Here is a 23,005-nt window from a genome sequence, read left to right as displayed (position 1 = left end):
GCTTTCTGCCTTGCCCAGGACCTTCCTCAGAGTCCATTTCCCAGAATGGGCTGCAGTGCACTAGAGCCAGGCATGCAATTGCAGCAAGGGCTCACTGGGTACATCTGACATACAGATAGCAAGAGGATGAGTAAACTACAAGAATATCCAGAATATAGCATTGAAAAAAAAAAAAAGACATTAAATCAACAAATCAATTTTTCTAAGGCCCTGTAGCAACAACTGAAAGCACTTCTTTCTCCAGTTTTGGACAGGCTTACACTATTTGTGCCATGAAAAGTCTAGATTTCCATGACAGATTTTTTCCTCAAAATATTGATCCAAATACCATTGTAATAAAAGAAGAAATTCACTGCAAAAAATAAAAAATAAAAAAAATAGTCCAGAGTAAGTTTTTTGACCAGCTACCTAGTTTTTTTGTTTTTAAATCAGCTATCTAAATGAAATATGCATTGAGCATAACTCCCCTCCAGCCTACCTAGAGTTTCCTTCCTTACTAACAAACAGCTTAATATTTTGCAGCTCCAGTCTCCTTTATGTCAGTTGTCCCTCAAGAATCTACTCAGATCTTTAGGATTATATTTTCACAGGTCATTTTTCACAGCATTGTTTATGGTCCTGCCTCTCCCTGCTACACAAATGAAAGAACATCTCCAATGCATCTGTTGACACAGACAGAGCTTAGTGTTCTTTATTCTGATGCCTTATCTGTCTCAAAATGTAGACCTGTTTGTTTTCAAATGTTTCTGTGCATTTCTTCCATGCTGTTTAGTTTTCAGTGAAGCATTATCCATGCTTCCTAAGCTGAAGACCCAACTTTAATTCCGCATACATATCCCTAAATTTTAGCACTATCTTCCCAAAGAATACAGTTCTTATTTAAAAAAAAAAAAAAAAAAAAAAAGATATCCATAAAATGTGGGCCTAATTCAGGTCTAAAAAGAGACTTCACAAAGGATAACTATTTCAGAAAGAATATTCTGCTCCTTTTATAAATCCAACTCCACGGAGTTTACACTTGGTAAGAATGGTTTGGCTCACTTGGCTTTAATCATTCAATACCATGTTTTTTCCATCTTTAAGCAGGATATTGGAAGTGCAATAACTGGTGGTTCACAAATAAAGCAATAGGGTTACCTCTAATCTGTATCGTTACTGTGTAATATATTGTGTCTGAGCCCAGAATATTGCTTTCATGAATAATGATAATACCTAGCTCTAATGCAATGTTTTGCATCAGTGGAGTTCAAAGTGATTTATAAAACAAGTAAGTAACAATTGAGGGTAACTTGGTTAGTTTACTTAAAGGAAAAAAAGTTTACCTTAAAATGTGATAGTAAGCTAGAAACTAAAATTAGAATTACACTGCTAAATTTTAAGATTTTCACAGGCTTCTCAGAATTATATATCATTGTGACTAGGATCTCACTAAAGTTCCAGAAACCAACACTCTGCTTCTAGAAAGGGCAAAGGTAGTAGAGAAAACCATTTACGAGTGCACTTCTGACAAGCAGCTTCTAGATCTTGCCCCTCCATTCCAGCAGCAGCACTCGTTTACCACCGCATCCCACAACCAGCAGCCCCTGATTCTTTTTTCCTTAGTTAGGCTAGACTCAGGGGAATTTCTGTAGAATCTCTTCCACTCATTTTCCCTTTCTTTTCAGACCATGTATGTAAATTGTTATCTATTCCTTGTATATGTTTCACAAAAATTACAGAAAGAAAAACATTTATTACTCTTTAACTGCATTGTTCAGTCCTATAAGGTACTCTGAGATGAGGTACACAGGAGGTTTAATATAAAACATATCTGCACACCATGACACAAACCTTCCTCAGAGAAATAATTGTCCTCTACAAATCAATGGACACAGTCATTCAAGATGCAGAGAAACTAGATTTCTAATTATCTTCTTTTAAAATACAAGTAGGATCAAATATGCTTTCCCGTGGTCTTTGGCTCATTATCCTGTTATCCAAGCAAAAGTATAACAGCTCACTTGCCAAACGCAGAGTCTGAAATCACTCAAGGCTACCATTCCTTTGCATGAACTAAAATCCATGCTGCCATGGAATTGGATGCTATAAAGCAAGAATGATTAAAATTGACAAGTACAAAGGCCTAACGCATTTTCCAGAAGCAGTGATACAAATCAAACCAGTCAAAGTGAGCAATGCAGCACATCCCATCCCGTTTCAGAGGCTGGCTGAGCAGCCAGACGGCCACCCTGGAACAATGTTTTCAGCATCCTCCATGCTGAGAACATGGCAGTTCTGCTCTAACCTAACAAATCCAGTTTTCAGTATGTTAACGGAGCGTAGACGTGATACCACAACTCTGCCATCTTTATAGCTCGCTGCTGCAGGTTATGGCCTTCCAGTTGAGAACATAGGCATCGATCTCTGCACAAGGTGCGTAACAAAAGAGTATATCCTATTTTATTTGGTGCTCCCACTGTCACAAGCAAGTGTCCTGTCCTCCTGTGGTGGTTTTACCCAACTGGGCAGCTGAGTTCCACTCCAACCACTCTCACTCCCCCTCCTCAAAGGAAAGGGGGGAGAAAATACAATGGAAAAGGGCTCAAGAGCTGACATAAGGACAAGGAGATAACTATTATTGTCACAGGCAAAACAGACTCAGCATAAGGGACATTATTTGGGGACATTGTTTGGGGACTCAGCATAAGGGACATTGTATTTTATAACTTATTACCAACAAGCTAGAGCAGTGAGAAACTAAAAACAAAATAAAAACACTTTCTGCTCATCCACCCTTTATGTCCTCCCTGAGCAGCGCAGGGAACAGTCAATTGGGGCTGCAGTCAGTCCTTGGTGCTTCATCTCCGCCGCTCCTTCAGGGCCACTCTCTGCCCCTGCTCCAGAGTGGTGTCCCTCCCACAGGATGCCATCCTTCCCAAATGGATCCTGCGTGGGCTTCCCACAGACAGCAGCTCTTCAAGAACTGCTCCAGCACGGGGCCCCCAGGGGCGGCAAGGGCCTCTCCACAGGCCGCAGGGGAACTTGTGCTGCGTGCCTGGAGCACCTCCTGCCCTCCTGCTGCACTGACCTTGGGGTCTGCAGGGCTGGTTCTCACTCCTCTCTCCCAGCTGCTGTTGTGCAGCTGCTTTTTTTTCCCCCCCCTTTCTTAAATCTGCTCTCACAGAGGCGCAAACAACATTGTTTATTGGCTGGGCTCTGAGCAGTGGCAGGTCTCTTTTGGAGCCGGCTGAAACTGGCCCTTATTTAACATGGGGCAGCTGCTGTATTCTTCTCACAGAGGCCCCCCCTGCAGCCCCCCACTACCAAAACCTTGTCACTTAAACCCAATACACTTTCTTCCTCTGTTCTGGGCATGATTTAACCTGTAATACCAAGGTACAATTCAGTGCTTATACACCAAAATCAATTAATTTTATTTTGATGATAATCCATTTCAATGATAATTTTTTAATCAAAGAAAAAAAAAATTCACCATCTCCTCCAATAGCAACAGACAAATTCACCCTCAATGGGATGCTTTAAAATTTCAGGGTGCAAACATACCTTCTGTGATGCACTGCAATGAAAATCAGGTTTACCTTTGAAGCACTGTACTTTCTTAGTGCTTTCAATCAAAACAGTAATTAATTACATGAACTTATCTGATGGAAGCTGACTCCTGAAAAAGGCTTCATGAACATATTTGAGATGGCTAAATGTGCCTGGTGGCTGTGCTTTTTATTCAGTCACCAAAGAGTAATAAGTGAGCTTCAGGGAGTAAATTGCTGCTTTTGCATTATCTTTTCTTGAACTCATGTAGTGCCAGTGATCTTTCTTGTGCATCCAGTTTACTTTTTGACTTCAGCAACCACAAAACCACTTAATCAAAGCAAGGTTAACCCAGAGACCAGGTTATAATTCATGGATAAGGGATACTGAATTTCACTGTATTGAAAAGAAAAGGCAGATTTAATATAGTTATCTGTGGCTCTGGGGAGATTAATGGAGTATTGCTTCAAATTAATTAACTATCATGCAGAAACATTTCTTACACCATAAATGTGCCAACTGTGTGTGTCAATTATGCATCTTCTTCAAAGGGGCAGGATATATTAGACTAATGGGAAACTTGTCACTCAATGTTCGATCTTAAACCCTGTAACCTTGACTTTTACACAAATAGGTTTCTTGTGCACCCTGAGGACTGCCACGCAACAACGACCTGTTTGGATAGCCCTCTTCATGGTACCTTTTTTTCATGACAGATGTTTATATGCCCTTCAGTTCAGACAGGATGAAAGTTTTTTATGGAAATCCAGCCAAGACATGGTTCAACTTCTGAAAGTGTCCATGGATACCAAAAGTACTTTCACATATGTAGGTACTAAAGTCAGCCATGGATTCTCTACGCCCCACTAACTTCCACAACATATTGTATGAGCAATAGAGTAGATCTGCCTAGAGGAAATTTAATGGGCAAGAGCATAAATACCTTTCTTCTGTGGAAACCAGAAAACCAGACTGTGAAAAACATGAAACTGCCATGTATACTTGGCAAGAAATAGACTAATTAGCATAGATAGGCCCAGAATCAACTTCTTAAAAAAAAATAAATAAAAATGGCAGTATAAAGAGACTAACTACTGCTTTTGTAGTAAATACATATGTAGTAATATGAAGTAAATATGTAGTAAATATGTTTGTAGTAATATGAAGTACATGTCTCCAGCTGCTCTGAGGTTTACTCTTTGGGATGGAATATATCTAAACAAAACATTTAAAGAAAAACAGGGAACCTCATAAGCTAAATCAGGCCCTTCATAAGTAATGATTCAATAAAAATTATGTATTTTAGCCATAACTTCTGAGAATGGTTCTACTCCTTTTTCTGTACCGCAGGCTGAACATTACTACTGCTGATTACTAACAATAAAAGTTTACTGAGTAACCTCAGTGTCTTCCAGAGTTTGCCAAACTTTTTATTCAATCCATACACATGCTGCAATATTATGAGATCACGATTACCCAATTTTCCTTCCATTTACTTTTAATTTTATCCTAAGTGAATATTTTTAGTCAAGCAGCATGAGTTAAAGCAGTAATTTTCCCTCTCATCAGTCCATGTAAGCCTTCACTTTCAACATTTACTGTGCATATCAGAAAAATCACTTATATTAAATATAAGTTCTGGTATGTTTTACCCATAAGGAAAAAAATGTGCCTGGAAACATTTTTCTTTTAAATGCATACAGCGTCAATAGCACAGAACAGAATATAATATAGAAAAACTGTTAAAGCTTTAGGGAAAGGATTTCATTTTTTTCTTAGAGGGAAAACACTCATTTTTAGGTTTAGCAAGTAACCAAAATATCTTTTCTGCTTATTTCTGGCCCTGAGAAATCACTGTAAACTAATGTAGAGCAAAAAGGACTTAAAGTTTTGACCATTAAGATTTTTGCTTAACATATTGCTGCCCTCTATACCACCCAAACAACTCATTCAGTAGACAGAAAAGTCTTCTATTGCCATTTGTCAAAATGTTCATTTGTTAGTCATCACAGACAGTAGTACCAGTTGATGGGAAGAAGAGAGAGAGACAGTGCAAGTCTCCATCATCATACGATGTTCAGAACAGGTGGTAAGTCAGGACATTAAAACTGCTATATTATGTAATGTAATTAGTCATGTAAGTTAAAGTAGTCCCAAGATTTAACTGAAGGGAGTCTTGGTAAGGCAAATTAGACTGGGCTTTTAGGCCATGTAATATTTCAGTGCTGTGACACTTAAGCGGAAGAGTATTTTTGATTACTAAGAATTATATTACTCTCATGAGCAGAATAACCAAATCCAAAAATATGTTGTTTATAATTCTAGCTTTTGCCCTGAATATTTTAATAAACTGTTTTTTGTTGTTTTTAAGGAAAAATCTTTTTGTTCAAAAGACATTTCAATCGAAACTTCTTTGGCAAACTTTGTTGGCTGGCACACACTGCAGAGCAACTTGAGATAACCCGTGTAGAGTTGGAAGCTCTCAAAAACCCAGGAGTATTTTGCTAATATCAAAATGAGATTGACCAATTTAATTAATTGCCAAAGTCAACAGAACTTGTGAAAAGACATTTGTGTTTGTTCTTCATGGAGGTGGATTGCCAGGTAAGAGGGAATCAGATGGGCGTGCTGGCAGGCAGACAGCTGGTGTAGCCTCTGCGCAGCATGGCTGGTGACCAGACAGAGCTGGTAATTCATTAACAAAATTCCAACTTCGTGCTCTCAAAGACTACATTGTTCGCCACCTAGAAAGAACATATAAAGGAAGGCAGCCAACAAAGCACACTGAGAACATAGCCACCTCTCCCTACTTGTAATGAGAATGAAATTGAATTCCTACTTACATAAAGATGCCTACTTACTTTTGTCAGGTCACTAAACTAGGTTGTAATTACAAAACTGTTAGCAGTAGTTTTAGATAATACCCAAAATTTGGAGATTAAGGAACACAGATTAAGGGAACAGTGATAAGTTTATTATATACACAAGAGATTCTTTGGAAGCTTTAGAGCTGATTTAGAGCTGAGTAATCTAACATTAAGGAGCATTAAACGCAGTCAAACAGCTATCAAAAAAAAAAGAAAAATTAAATCTGTTCTGAATCTGATTTGTAAGGCTGAACATATCTATATTTCAGAAAGCACTGGAAAATATCACAGAAGAACTGGATTTATGAAAAGCCACTGAAGCCATCTAAGTTAGGAATCAAATGCAGCTACATGTATGACAGGCTGATGTAGGTCTTCATCTCCACGATTTGGCCTCTAAAGGTTTATGCCAAAAAACAGAGATTGAATATCGTTTATTTCTATTCTCTTCCAGCTGTTCAGACTCAGAATGTTCCATATAAACAATTAAATCCTATGATATTGATCCAAACTGAAATGATGCTCTCAAAGTTTCAGTATTCACTTGTCCCTTCTCTGCAGGTTGTAATTTTTCATCATTGGCTCCTTACAGAACAATTAGCTTGGTGGCAGCGCTGACTGGAGAGATCATGAGATGAATGATAGCATTAGTTCTGTGATAAATTTTAAGGTTTTGTGCTGAGCTAGTGGAACTAGTATGACAAATTGCAAGCGATGGCTGCAAATGATCTGAGGAATCCCAGCCTGGAGCATGTAACTGCCTGTGAATTTGCTGAGTGTTTCTGCCTGCAGAAACTCTTTCTAGCAATTTCAGAAAGATAAGAAGGACCAGAAAGGAATGCTGCCTGAAAGAGGAATTTTTTTTTTCCTAGTTACATTTCCCATTCCTTCAGGTGGTCTTCACTTTCTGAACTGTGTGAGCAAATGGAGCTTTAGAGAGACTGTAGCTTAGACCCAGTTTCCCCAAAACTTCCAGCACCTTCACTAGCTGACAACACGTAGGGCAATGAAGTCCTACTCTCATATGTAGAATTCATAAAGCATCAAAAGAGTGTTCGTATAAAATCTTATTCATTCACTGGCTAACTTCCTACTCTGTAAACTTATTTTAGTAGTTTTTTCCTTAGTCTAAAGGCCAAGATAACGATAATATGTAAGGAAGCATTTTCAGAATAAAAATGATACTATTATCTGAATGCTTTCCAGTTTCCCTTTCATTAAGTTTCTGTGATACAAAACTGCCAATAAGTAACTCTGTGTGACTTACTGGTGAGACAGAAACATACCTTTTTCCAATCATATGGAAAGATTATATCCATATTTTTGGCAAGAAGTACTAGCATTCAGATATGCCCGAGACTTTCAGTTTTATGAGAGATAATTAATGTTTGGGAAGCACGGGAATGACTTTTGTTGCTGACGTTGTAACCCTGGCAGAAGGACCCAGCCCAGGATGTTCCATCAGCAATGCTAGGATGCCAGAAATGAACCTGTTAGCAGTATGGTAGCCAGCCACGACAGCCCTCAGCCTTCTCTGCGACCCAGAGCTCCATTTTTTTCTGGTTTCAAAAAAGTAGTGTTACCAAGCAAGCTCATGCTGGACCTGGTGAAGTTCTCCCTTTGCCTACCACCTACATTCACAGATCTCCCCTGACCAGATACCGAAACTATTGGTATCCCCTGACAGGGGATCTGCAACAGCTCCTGCGAGCTGGATGGAAACACAATGAGCATAAACATCTTTGAAAAGAATTCCCTTCCTAACAATATTTTTGTTCAAAATCCAGCCTTTATGTGTAACTATACAAGAACTACCTCTTCCTTAGATTGTGATGAGAAAGAACAAAACGCTTTTATATCTATTTCCAAGAAAGCAAAAGAATGACAACTGAGGTATGAACTGAACACATTACCACTAGACACTAATATCTGGAGACATGAAAAAGCTGATTTCTTGAACTCTGTAAAATCTATTACTTTAAGAACATCGAAGTCTCATCTGCTTGCTTTGTCCATATTTGCAAGTCCAAAAGAACTAACAGAATGATTTAACAGAGTACAAACAATTCACTAGGGGCAAAGTCACCCAGCGAGTACATGCAAGCAAGGTACAAGGACCTGCTTTTGCACTCACAAGATCCTCAGGAGCATTTTTAAGTCTCCATTATGAAGCTAGCTTTTGGTATTTTATCATTTCCCTTTCTCAATGTTAAATATGTTCTTGTAGAATACTAAAGATGTCTGTTTGGAGCTAAGTGTACTAGTTTGAGATACTCTTTAACTTGCTGGGCAAGTCATGATATCCTACTTGGTACCACTTGTATCAACTGTGCTGCGTTGGTCCAGGACTCTTGGACTGGTCCAAGACCAGTTTCCCCATGTAATTATTTCCTCATTTTATTCTAGTTGGACTTGAGGAATATTGAACTACTTCTCCTTCGAGTGTATTTATTAAAGAATAAACATCTTTATAATTACCATTATTGGCAAGGGTAAAGGATTTGCTTTAATTAAGCCAGTATGAAGCTAATTATCCAGTGCATTTATATAAAACTTTAATTCCATGTTCAGCTGTGTTTAGCTCCTTTTATAAAGTTCCCAGTAAGCTAATAACCTTTTGTGTGTTCTTGCTTCTCTGGAAGAATTAAGCATCCCTCCTTCTTGGGGCTACATTTAAATCTTAGTACTGAGAGCCCCTGTTTTCACGTGGGTCATTGCTTTATTGGTCTGTTCTGTGGCTAATGTTTATTGAGCTGTAGTGACACTGAAAACATAAGTGAATTTGGCTTTTAAGGATCCTCCTGAGCACTGAACAGTCAGATGACCAACCAATAAATCCCACACCTCCCACAGAGTTTCGTGCCCCCTCATTCTTCATCAGCCATGCATGACCCTAGAGCCAAAGCAGTCTCAGGACTTCAGCTGAATGAAATGAAATGTTGGCTGGTGTCTGCTTTTTGCAGAGAAACTCCCCCAGGCTCTATCCCTAGTGCCAAGGTCATTTTTGTACCCTTGGAGACAGCATTACGCCTCCAAAGGGAGAGCATAAACTGGAGGGAATCTGGCACACAGACAACTTCATAGTCTAAAAGCCAGCAGGCTAGGGCGAGTAAGCCTTAGGCCCGCCCCATTCAGGTTTTATCACTCTGAAGCATGATGAATTCCCCATTTTCTTAGATTACTTTCGATTCCAATGAGATAAGGCACACGTGCTATGCTTGACAGGCAGTGAGGGCTTCACAATGCTAATATTAGCTTAATGTAATCCAAACATTGTTCATACAGACTGCTGAAACAAAGATTACTTTTCTTTGGGGGTGGATGCTCTCTTTCCTGAGTTTATCTTTCACCATCTGCTTCAGAAAGATACAGCTACTGAATTTATTGTGAACTGTGCACACAGAGCAGCGAGGGGCTGCAGGCCCCCTTGGCTCGACTTTGGTTAGCCATAAGCACAGCAATTTGTTGCAGGGCTGCATTGCCTGAGTGGAGATTTGTCAGCTCAGCGCTGTGCAATTCCTTATATTTGAGCTGATGCTTTGACAATCACAATCAATAAGACATTTTTGGAGAGCTTGTAGATAAGTACTCTGTTGACTCTCCTCAAGCACATGATCTCCAGTAAACTTTTCTGCCCATTTGTTTATTGACCACCATGGTAATGTTATCTATTAAACTCCATTCAACCATCAGGTAATACAAACACATTCTTGCAGCTGGATGCAGTCAGAAAGGCCAGGCACACTATTACTGCAGTTTATGTATTTTCTGAGACCATTAGCAACCTCAAATTGGTATTAGAGAAGAAGAAAGAGGATTCTAACAAGAGGACCAAATTATCTCTTGCTGGAATAGAGTTCTGAGGAATGATGGACACATAAGCATTGTTTAACAGGGATTCATCTAAGCCTTTATCTTTCTATTAGCAATAAAGAGAAAAGTCAGTCAGTCCTCAGGGGGGGGAAAAAAAAGTTGCTGTAAGGAATTTCTTGACAAACAAGAGTTAGAAACTGCAAATATCTTATGCAAAGCTCCTCATTCACATCATCACAGCACTGGAATCACTTTTAGCATGGAAACCTGTCTGTCCTTTGGTGATTCCCTAATAACGCAGTCAGCAGAAGCAAAACAAATTAACAAAAGCATCTTGAGCATGCGATAGCAGAAGTAGCAGCATAACAGCTAAAGCCTCAGAAGAATGAAGGGAAAGAGGACATAAGTAGCTGAAGATACAAATTGGCCTCTGCCCTGCACCTGTGAGCTACAGCTAGTAGCAAATCTAGGCAGGAGACAACTTGTCCCTGATGATATCTGCTACTGCAGCATTTGCTGTTTTAATGGTCTTGAGTTAGTTCAGGAAGATGGGTTTAAATAATGAAATTCTGTTCCAGGGGTTTGAGGAATCACACACCTGTACGAAGCACATAAAGAAAGTATTTTAAAGGAAACCCAAAAAGCACAAATATTTTATTCAGTTTCACAATCACACTGGCTCCGGGGAGACCTCATTATGGCCTTCCAGTACTTGAAGGGAGCGTATAAACAGGAGGGGGAATGCCCGTTAACATGTGTTGGTAGTGGTAGGAAAAGGGGGAATGGTCTTAAACTAAGACAGGGGAGATTTAGGTTAGAAATTAGGAGAAAGTTTTTCACTTGGTGGTGAGGCACTGGAACAGGTTGCCCAGAGAGGTTGTGGATGCCCCCTCCCTGGAGGTGTACAAGGCCAGGCTGGATGGGGCTCTGGGCAGCCTGCTCTAGTGGTTGGCAACCCTGCCCAAAGCAGTGAGGTTGAAACTAGATGATCTTCTTTAAGGTCCTTTTCAACCCAGGCCATTCTATGAAGAAAAAAAAAAAAAAGCTTGAAATTGCCAAAATAAATTTGTTATATATTTAGCATCCCTGTTTGTCTAGTAAGTCCTAAAGACCTGACGTCCTAAAGTCCTAAAAGTAAAGTAAGTCCTTAAGACCAACCATTGAAGAGCAAATTCCAACCTGAGGAATTTCTCAGAAACTTCTTTGGATCTTTCTAGCTGTCACAGCCACAGCCCACATTTCAAAGCCAGAGATTGCTTCGTGGTTGCAAATTTAATCAACCTATATAGATTAATGGATTTTAAAGTAGGGAAAAAAAAAGTGATTTTTCTGTAGTCTGACTTCCCAATAGCCTCAGATTTAATTAGAGCACATCTACTAGAAAGACTTGCAGCCATGATGTATGGTTGTAAAGTATTACTACTACCTATAATTAACAACTGGAAAGGATTAGGAATCTCTCTCTTTGCTAAGATATAACTTTTCTAATTTCCAGTTTGATTGTATCTGTTTGAGAGTTTCTACCACCTTCTCTTGTTCTGAGATTTGATTTTTACTTTAGATTCCCTGCCTTCGGTAGGAGCAGAACGTTTTAGGACATTCAGCCAGGGGCTACGTATTGTCCATGACCTCATTTTGTTCAGCCTGCAGCCACGTGAGACTATCCCTCCATACAAAGGTAGGCGTCGATGCGTGGTGTGCTGGATGTGTGCCGTCCATGGCGGGAGGGATTTTCCTGCCAGCTCCCTGCTTCAGTACTGAATTGCAGCTAAGTTGCTGCTTAACTTGATCTGGAACATAAGAGCTGAACTATTACAGTGATTAGTATGCCATGTGTGATTAAAATTCATTAGTAAAGATAAATGTAGGTTATTTAGCCAACTTTCCATGTAATTGATCCACATTCTTTCTTGGGTACTTCCAGACTTATCCCTTGGTGGATTTAAAATGAAGTATATCATTTAAAATGGATAATTCATGACAAATTATGTGGAGGAAATAAAAGCCATTCATACATAAACTGTTGGTGAAAACTCAAGAGGAATGGAAGTACCATTTAAGAAGCCAAATTTTAGAGCTCCTGCCAGAACTCATCTGATGCTATTTGCTGATTGAGAGGCAGAAACCTTGCAAGCCAAGGAAGTCAGCATCTGCTCCGCTATGCTGCATGTTCTTTGGAGCTCTTCAGTTTTGCAAAGCTTTCCTTCTCCACTGACATCTGAATGACATTATAACAACATCAGTAAGGCTTTCACCGATTATTAGAACTTTCATAAGCAAGCTACAAGATTTGCTGCCACATTTATTGTCAAAGAATGATGTTAATTCTGGTTGTGAAATGAAAGTCTTGTTAAAATATGCACATGTCCATCAGAACAGCAAAGTACTATTATTAAAGCTAACTTGAGAGGTTTGAAATCCTACTCTTAAACCCTTTGGGGTGTGGCTATACCAGAGCTGAATTTTGATTGTTGTAATGAAAGGTTAAGCTGAACATCATTATTCTCCTTGCTGAACTTCAAGAAAGAATACTAGAAAAAGCATTCAATTTCCTTGACACCCAAGAATGTGATAGAGTCCCCAAACTGAAAAGCAATACTGTAGCCCCCCTTTTCCCTGGTTTTGCACTCTCTCCATGCCAGACTTTGCCAAACTTTCAATTGGCCCAGGCTCTGACCTCTTGCTGCAGTCACATTTTATAACACCAGAGTACTTTACACACTGCTCTGATTTTAGCGTCACCCAGCAGCTAGAGACACAAAGAGAAGCCAGCTTAACCGTGTCCTAAATGGTATGCAGCTAGGTGCCAGAGTCATTAGCTCTGTAGTCATCTATCTAACCAAGGATAGACATTCATTTGCAAATGAGTGACCCAAATTCAGACTCTGTGGTTTGAGGGTTTGAAAAAGTCTGCAGGATAATTTATTAGTGTCAATGTCTGCAGCTTTCCAGATGTTCTTGCTCTGGAACATATACAAAAGAGAAGATTTCAAATGTAATCAATAATGGTTTGGGGACACTTTTGTACTAGGAGGCATGAAGCCTGAAAAACTAAAGATATTCTCCAGAAGAGGATAAAATTAATGAATGACTTTGGATTGAGGCCAGAGACAGAGAAAAATATCACTGCAATCTTTCTTGCTTATGTCAGGGTAAAGCAAGTCTCTGATCACTACTGCACAAAGCAAGCCACTGAAGCTCAGCCATGGGAAGAAGGATGCCTTCCTGAATGCCCAGGCTCTATCCCAGGGACAAAACTCTTTCTCAGCCCCACATCACACTGATGATACAGTGTCTCAGGCTTCCATTCAAAGGAAAGGAATGTTTGAGAAGGGTGGTAGCTTATTGTGTCCCTGCTGTCCTTCACCTGTTTAATGAAGGTGTACTCCATGGACACCAGCCCAGGGGGTGCCACCCCAGCCAAGACAGCGGTGGTAGTCTCTTATCGTTCACTTTTTCTGGCCGTATTTTATCTTTTTGCACAAAGTCACATTCCTCTAGGTTTTGCATGTAATTTGCAATGTTAGATGGGACAATTTAATGTACTTTTACATTTAAAAAACAGCCTATGGAAATGATAAATGCAAATTTATTGACTTGCTAAGTTGTAAAAAACAATTGCTGAATTTAATTTGGACCTTACAGAAATACTGTACATCAGTGACTGCTTAGTGTCAAAGAACTGAAAGTGTCTCCAGATACTTCTTGTATAGCATGTAGGCAACCTGTGCACCTCTGCTCCTTTTTCTCCTGAAAAGGGCCATCTATTCTGTAGACCCAGCTCTATATTTATAGTGCCCAGTATCTATCACTTTCATTCTTCTGTCCTCCCTATTTTATGGGGGGAAGAAGTGAGCAGATGGCTGTAAAGTGTCCACAACAAAGTGTCCACATGACAAGTGAGGTGTGTCACTGGGATTTAGAAGATAAACAGTCTGCCTTCCCCATGACAGTCACAGGAGTTAAAAAAAAAAAAAAAGGAACAAACCGCAGAGGTGAGTCAAAACACTTCTACTATATTTCTATCTGTATTCAAAATGATTTCTTTATGTCTTATGAAGCCAATGCCATTAAGCTACATCTGCTCCAGGAGGAGGCTGTTGAGCAGGCCCTTGCACCAGGGATGAGACACCTTTGTCATGGAAGCCTCTGGGGTTCAGTCTAGCTGCTCTGCAGCAGGATAACAACCCACAGACTGCCTGTGAACATGTGTTTCTCAAGGGGAATTCTACCCCTAAGCATATAGAGAAATATCTGGAGCACCATGCAAACATCTATTTACCAGGAAACAGAGCCTCATCCACATTTTACAGACAGATGCAGGAAGATCCTGAGCAGGTGAATCAGCAGTGGATGACCGCTCACCTGTGGTCCAGGGGAAAGGCTGCTTTGGTGCCATGCACCCTGAGTAGTTGTTATGCCCTGCATAGCAGAGGCAGGCGAGATTCAAACATTTTCATCCCACAGTCAAGTTTTCAAAGAGATCAAACTTCTGTCTTGGAAAACTGCCTGAGTCTCCCTTTTCTGCTTGGCAATGAAAATAGGGTAGTCAAAGAAAGGCAGCCTCTGCTTTCTGTCTGCAGACATGCAAAACCCAGCTCAGAGCATCTGCCAGCTGCAGACTGCTCCTCTAGCTCAGCCCTCTGCCATGGTCCTATTTCAATTAATTAGGAAGTGATCCTGAAGTCAGGCAAATTTAGGTAATGAGAGCATCATGGCACACAGCCGTCTGTCAGTGAGAAGCTCCCAGATGTCCAATGAAGTGGTGGGGGCACAACACCCAGCCCAGCAATAAAACAATCCACAAAACACTGCAACACAAAACCCCACACTTCTTGTCCAAGTTCCAAACAGGCTTTTTGGTTAGCACACCACCATAATAACTGAGGAAGAAAAAAAGTCATATGTATAATTAGCAATTAGCCTACTTGATATTAAGTACCTAGAAGAAAAACTCCTATTTAATACCCAACACTTAATAAGGATTATACGGATGATTCTATATAGAATTAGACATTAATACTAGATGACTTAAGATATTCCAGACTATTATAGCCTACATGAATACACTTCCAAACACCTTCTCCCACACCAGAGGGAAGTTTGACAAGGGACAGCAGCCACAGACTTGGAATAATTTTTATTATTATTATTTTGATTTAATAGCTGTCCATACCAGCAGGATCTAACACCTTTTTCCTGGAGGTTTAGAGGTGGGGTTCTAGCAAGGAACACTGGACATCAGAGCAGTACCTCTGGAAGAGAGGAGAGTCAGACTGGCGGTCTTTCAGGATTTTACCGTAGAATAATCGTGTGCTATTCTAATCAGTGTAAAAAGAAATCAGCAGCAATTCACGTTTATGGTATTGATGCAACTAAGTATTCTTGTCCAAAATATTGCCATGCATCCAATACGACGTGTACATTTTCCCTAGGAATATACCATGCAAAGGAGGAAGGTATTTTCCACAGGTTCATTTATCCACAAAGAAATAATAAATACAAGAAGTCTTAAATTCAATTCCTCTTAGGATACTTAAAACACTGCTTCTATGTGGATGATAAACAGCCCTAAACATTAGAAACTATTTCTGTCAGATGAGCAGTGAAGAAACTTCTGCTGACAAATGTGGCCTCTAAAAACAACCACTGCCTTAAAAAAAAAAAATCCTTCCATGATAAAATTGGTTTCACATTTCACTGAACAAAACCTACAAGTCAATAGCTTGTAACATTGAATTTCTAATGAATTTTCTGGTATCTGTTACTGTGACTCCAGAAAGCTTCCTGGTGTGACCCGTTTGCTCTGGCAATTGCACTACTGCAGGCGAAGAGTTGAGGCTCCGATACAGCAGAGCCATGGGGGACCTCTGAGCACCAGGATGGCAACTTGCTTCTGTAACACAGGCCTTCACTGTAACAAGCACCGAACAAAGAGGAAAACAGCTCCTGCCTAGTGGAGTTTACAGGCAGAAGAGGAAAAGGGAAGATGAGAGATACTTTTATCCCCAAGCCCTTTTATGTCTTTCACTGGTGTTATCAGGAATAACAAAATAGCCTTTACAGGTGATTAGAAGTGATTCAGCCCATACTCTCCACCCCACTATCTGCATTTGCTATGTAGCAGGAAAGAGCAAGAGATCGTATCAGAGCTCGAGTACCGGTGTGAATAATTGATATTAAGATCTGCAGAAATGAAACAGTTTGACTGACCTACTTTAAGGCTTCAGGGAGGTCTATATCATAGAAAGAGCTAATTTGAGTTTATGACCTGTTTAAGAGTGTAAGCATGCCTGCAAGCTCACTTTATCACGGACAATTTCATAGAAAATAATGCACAGTATAATACTATTATTCCTCAACTATATTTGGCTCTCATTGATTTCAGCAGTGATCAAAGGCAACGCTATTTCTTCATGACCAGAAGTAACATTTGTTTTAAAAAAAAAAAAAAAACATTATTTTCCTTAAAGTGCACAGGCAGATGTCTGTTCATCTCAGAGACTGGTTTCACGTGTAGTTGGAGGTTTGAGACCCCCTCTTAGAGCAGCCTGAGCATGAAATGGACTGCTGACAGCAGAGAAAGCCCATAGCTACCAAGCGTTCAATGAAGCCTGGCACCGAGCACATTTTTGAGCCACTTCCAGCTCCTCTGAACAACATCTGAGCTGCTCAGCTGTGTGCCTGGTGCTGCTGAAAGCAGACACAAAACTGCCATTTAACTGAAGTAGCAGGAGCAAGTGCTTTGCAGAAATATCTTTCTTAAAGAATTGTCTTCAGGAACTGCTGTTTGATAACAGCAAGCAGCCACTGCAAACAAGAACTACTGAGCACCCATGTAAAAACCCACAACTGAAAACCCAGCTTGGAGCTGGTCTTATTCTGTGCTAGCATGAGCCCACGACGGTTGCTGGGAACACTAACCTAAGTGTTTGAAAATGGCCTGAAGCAAACACACAATTTAGCCTGGTGATGCGGTGTGTTTGATGAAAGCACATCACTGGCCCACCAACTATCAGCTGTGACTCTACACCAAGAGAAGGCCCAGGAGACTCTGTGGATCTTTACTTGCCTGAACATTGTATGATTAGCTTCCCCCTTTGAACCTAACCCTTATTCCTTTAACACATTTGGGGATACTATGTTATACCTCTTGCCCTCATCTGAAACTAAGTGAAAATTCAGTGTGATGGGGAGGTGACAGGAAAGCTTTTAGTGGAGTTCAGCTGACAACAAGATATATTTTTGTCCCTCTCTCTCCTAGCAAATCCATTGAAATTCAGGTCACAAGATTGGTTTAGATCATTTGCACGTGTTAGTTCTGGTGTTTAAACAAATTCTTCACAACCTTGATACACATACATGAATGTCAGCAGCTCTACCAGTGAAGATTTCGCAGAGGAAAAGCAAGCTTCTAGGCCTTAATGTATGATTTACTTCACAAGGCTCTGAGGGTATTATACTTTACATACAATTCTGAACATTAATGTTAATTACAGTAGTGAGTCTTGTTATTTACTGGATTACCACAACATAATGAAGCAGACTTTCTATGATTTAATTTGTAAATACCTTTGTCATGGACACATTTACTGCATTATAAGTGCTTCTTATTCTCTAGCTATTACCAGTACCATTAGACAGTAACTCCCTAAACCATCATGTCATGACTACAGTTTTTAAGAAAGATGTTGGGTAACACAAGTTTTTCCTCATATTATTAGTGAGGACAATATATTGGGGAAATATATACTTACTTGCTCAACAGTTCTATATGACTCCTTAAAAGCTGTCATAAACATTAAGAACATACAGATTCAGAAAATTGACTTTTTCAGAACCATCTTTCCGGAAAAAGAAAGCTGGAACACATTAGTAGTCTTAATTTGTTATAAACCATTGCACTTCAAGTTAGAAGCCAACCTTTATTTAACAGCAGATAAGAAAAAGCTTAAGAATACAAATTCTAGTGCTTCACAGTCTATTAAGCATTAGGGAGAAGAAGAAAAGAGAAAAATAAAGCTGAAGCTCACCAAGAGATCAACTCTTTCTACTGCAGAAACGCTCCATAAACCAAGAGCTAGCAAGAAACAAGATTAACAGTGCTGCCCCCTAAATTCATAGGAAGAAGCAACTCTGCAATCTCACTGCCTTCCTACTTCAGCTTAGCAAATTTCCATCTCGGAGCTAATTTCCACTTACCTTAGGAATTTCCGAACAGAATGAAGGCTAGGTTTCACTCTTCCTGAAAAACATAAATCCACTTACTACTCATAAAGTCCCATAGCACCTCCTCTTACCCCACCTCCCCAACCTTGCTAGCTCTCATATCACTGATGCAGTGGGCTGCTTTTGTCTGTGACTGTGCTTGTTCTCAGTTGCCCTGAGCTGAATACTCAGAGCAGCTGTGCTAATCTGGAGCTTAGCACAGGAGTTTCCCTTTAGATTAAAAGAGGGAACTCCCCCTGATGCTAAAATTAAACTGGACTTATTAAAATTAAAATGGAACCATTTCCCATGTGAACAAGTCACAAAAACAAAACAGTTGCATGGAAATTTGGGGGGAGGTTTCTCAGCCCAGTAGAGAATTTATGGTCATATTAGGTAGGTACAAATCATCTACTTGAGAATAAATCCCTTACAGTGGGCATTTGCCTGGCACCAGTGAGCTGGAAGTCTCAAAAGAGCAAGGGTGGAAATCATCTCCACATGCTGGCAGAGGGCTCTGTACACTGAAGTGTATGTAGGTAGTGCAGATTGTTTCCCTTAAAATATTGTTAAAACTCTCAGTTTTATTAATTTATGGAGTTAAAACTATTTTCTAAGCCATTACATCCTTGTGAAATGGAAGTGCTCTTTTCCAAATAAACCATCATGGAAATATGATGTCTAGCCCTTTGTTTCATGCAATTATCTGTTTAAAGAGGCCAGCTCCAGTCTTTTTCACGTTCACTGATTCAGAGGATGTTTTAAGCTGCTTTTCTTTGTTGAACAATGCCGCAGATATGAATTCCAGCATATTCACTCAACTGACAGACTTACACCTCTTAGATTGAAGAATGACACTGTGACATTGCCCGGGTGGTTTTTTCCCCTTCCTTTTTTTTTTTTTTTTTTGCAGTGTTATTTTGACTTCAAGAGGAAGTAGAATCTGAATCTATTATCCTGGCTTCAGTTGGTTGGACTGGAAACAAAGATGAAATGCAGTTGTGTATACACAAATGCTCTGTAATGCTGATAAGAAATGATGTGCACAGAATTCAGACTAATATAATAGCATTGTATATTCAGTCTGTCTGGTAACAGAGATAGTTTTATATATATATATATATATAATTTGTACACATCACCCTAATAAAGTGGGGGTCCTTTTTTCCAAGTGACCCTTATGCAAAGAATTGAATACAGAGTTCAAGGAGAATTGTGGCAATAACGTGACTCCAGCAAGGGAGAGCGGGCAAAGCTGTTTGGACTAATAAACCAAACGTTCCCTTGTTGAGATCTCTTCCAGGAATTAAGTAATGGGCTCATATCTTAATTAGCATCTCTTCACTCTTAACCCTCCAAATGGTGTCAGAAAGTCACTCTGAGATAGAAATGCTAACAGGAATAGTGGCAAAGCTGGCCTCAGCTATGGTTCTCAAATGGTTCCCATGGCAGCAGATAACTTCTTTATTTCACAGTTTGTTTCCACTCTGCTGCAGTGACCACAAGCTAAAAAGTTGAAGGATAGAAATAGACTTGTGACTGCAATAACATCACAGTGGTGGGAACATGGAACAAGTGGAATTGGAACAAATTATTTTACAGAGCTTTTGTACTTCACTGAACAATGCTAACAATGTAATTTCATTAGGCAGTAGTCTGAAGAAGAGCAGTCTTACTAGACAAGCTGTGTCTCTTCTTCAAGTAGTCACATCGGGATTTTTGCTGCCTTAAGTGGATGATAAACTGGTACCTGTGCTAGATGGAGGATGTTTGATGACAGACTAGAAGCTTTTAGTATCTAGATAGGTTCTTGAAGTGGAACATTAACCTGCTGTGAGTATAGCTGGGTTGGTAGACCGCCTTCTGAGGGCATCGTGGGAGAAGTGAGAATTCTTCTGAATTGATGTCCCTGAATTGCACTCTTAAAAGTGCACTCACCAGTCACTCATAGCATCTAGCATATCGAATGTGCATTTGCTCAACCGATAACATTGTAAAGGTGAAGAACAAGAATCTGCTTCTGCTCCAGCTGTGGGTTTGTGCATTTGGAAAAGTGAAAGTGCACTGGGAATACTTCTCATTACTTATTGCACTTGCTGATTGCAAGACTAAGAACTGTAAAAGCCACTTCTTAAGAGTGTCCTGCACCTTAAGAGTGAGAGGTTTTGTGTATCAGGCAGTGGTAACCCGAAGTCTCCCGCTGCAGCTTGTTTTGAGTCGATCAGGCAATTCTATGATGATATCTAGGCCCTTACAAGTTGCTTCTGTGTAAATGTTGTTTAGAATACATAAGCGCATTAATTATATTTGAAAGCTTATAAAAAGTATTGCTTCTGTTAACCCCAAATACAAAAGCTGCCTCCCTGGAACAAGTGTCTATGTAAGGGATTAAGGATGGTAGGGGGGACGCTATTATAAATATATATTTAATTCTTACTATCCCAAACTATTTTGTTTCAGTGTGTTTCCATTATTAACTCATGTCTAGCCATTTCCTCACATGGGCTTGCTTAGGGCGGCCACAGCAGGGGCTGGGGAGGAAGAGGGACTTTGTTCTGCTCACAGAGCATCTCTGGAATGGGTTTCATGCAACCTGGGCAAAAGTTTCCACTCTGCATGCCTGGTGCACTGCACCGGTTAACCCAGAGGGGCAGGAGGGGCAGGGCAGGGTGCACTCCCTCATGTTGCAGTGCTTGTGGTCCTGTGAGCTATTTCACGGCCTTCAATCTACGTATGCATATCCCTTACTGTCAGCCTTTTTATTTAATTTAAATTAAAGAGTCAAAGTTAACCCAAACAGTTGATCCCAAGCAACAGCCAACTGCTTTCCCCGAGCGTGGAAGTAACAGAGTTGCAAATTTTAGGCCAAACCAGTCCAGTCTATAAATTAAATCAGGGCCCCGAAGGGGGGTCCTGTTCTGTTTAGTAAGCTGACTAAAGCTTTGACATCAGAAAAAGGCAGTTTCCAAACAGGAACAGAACAGACAGAAACAACATCAGAAAAGACCACATTCAGATCCTCCAACTAACATATAAAGAATAGAAGAGAGTAACGATGGGAGACAGGCAGGATCCAAGAGAAGGTATTTGTAGATGTCAGCAAACATTTCTCTTCCCATTCCCTTCACCAACAAAGAGACTGCTCTGGAGACAAAGAGAACAAGAAGGGTCTAAAGGAGCTCACGGGGCTTAGGGTTGTTAAAAAGCAGAGTTATGCCTATGAACAGGAGGCCAAAATAAAAGCCAACCATATATAAGTGTTAGAATAAAAACAGAGATTCCTTGTGCTCAGCCCCATCTATTCCTGGAAATAAACTTGTTTCAAACAATGTGATTTGAATTTTCATTATCAAGAGTTAAATTCTAGTAGGTCTCTAGCATAATGGATGACAGCTGTAAAGCTGCCAGTGAAACTGAGGGCTTTTTTTGCTCTGCTGACAGAAACTCAGTCCACAGATTTAAGGTCTACATAGCTGGCTGAATCGCATTTGATGCTTGGCGTTCTGCAATACATGTGGATGGGTCCTATGCATCGCTGTGTTGTTTTTATTGAGTCAAAGCACTGAGCGAGGATTTTCTATTTCATGCCCCATTCATACCTTGCTACACAGATCGCATGATGCATGCTACCCACCTATGCCCTTTGATTTTCCTCTCGGAAAGTTTTTGAAGCTAGCAGCAAAATAATAATTAACAGATCTTTACTTCTGTAATTTCTGTGCACATCTATTGCAGCTCAGGTGCCTTTCATATGGTTATCTGGGTTTAATCAAGATCCAAATCTGTCCTGAATGGTCTGAAAGGCAATTTCTTGGTTATCTATGCAAGTTTCATCAAAAGTCCTGTAGCAGTCAGCCAATGGCAGGATGTGCCAGGCATATGCAAAAGGTGTGCTAAGCAACTGTAGATTTTTGACTTCATCTGAAACTACATTTCAGTGGTAGGACACCACAATTTTATTTCATGTGAGGTTCTCAACATTGGCAACAATACAGACACAATAATGTAGGCACACAAATTTTGCCTTGTTTAGACCCCCAACAGGATGCCTACTGCAATGTAGCATGTATGCCTGGAAGGGAAATACAGGCCCTCCCTTTCACATTTCAGTTGATGAGTTTCCTTGAAGCAAGATCCAGCCTACAGTGAGTGAAGTCCACAATCTCAAATTCTGCATTGATAAGAGCGGTATTGTTGAGTAATCCCATGCAATATAGCATTGTTTGCCCTGGTGTCAAGAAGAACAGAATTTCCTTTAATTTCTGCTTGTGTTAATACAAGCACAGAGTAACTCTTTGATAGAGGTCCCGTACTGTACTTGTCCCCTCAGGCACAGCACTACTGTAAAGCAGTAACACTGGTGGGGTAGGCAATACAAAAATGATAATCACTGTTGCCTAATGCTTGCAGCTATTTCCACATTCTGAACATCAAAAGCGACAGAAACAAGTGTCTGACCTTTTCACTCCCATTACCCTGATGTTGCTGCATTCAAGACTTTTCCCCTTGGGTCAGGTCAGAGCAATCCAACAGTTTTCTAACTCAGAAGAGATGTATGTTATCACAAGAAAATAAAATTGCGATCAAAT

This window comes from Anser brachyrhynchus, assembly GCF_964034855.1.
Source record: "Anser brachyrhynchus genome assembly, chromosome: 6".
Lineage (NCBI taxonomy): Eukaryota > Metazoa > Chordata > Aves > Anseriformes > Anatidae > Anser > Anser brachyrhynchus.
This window is presented reverse-complemented; position numbering follows the sequence as displayed.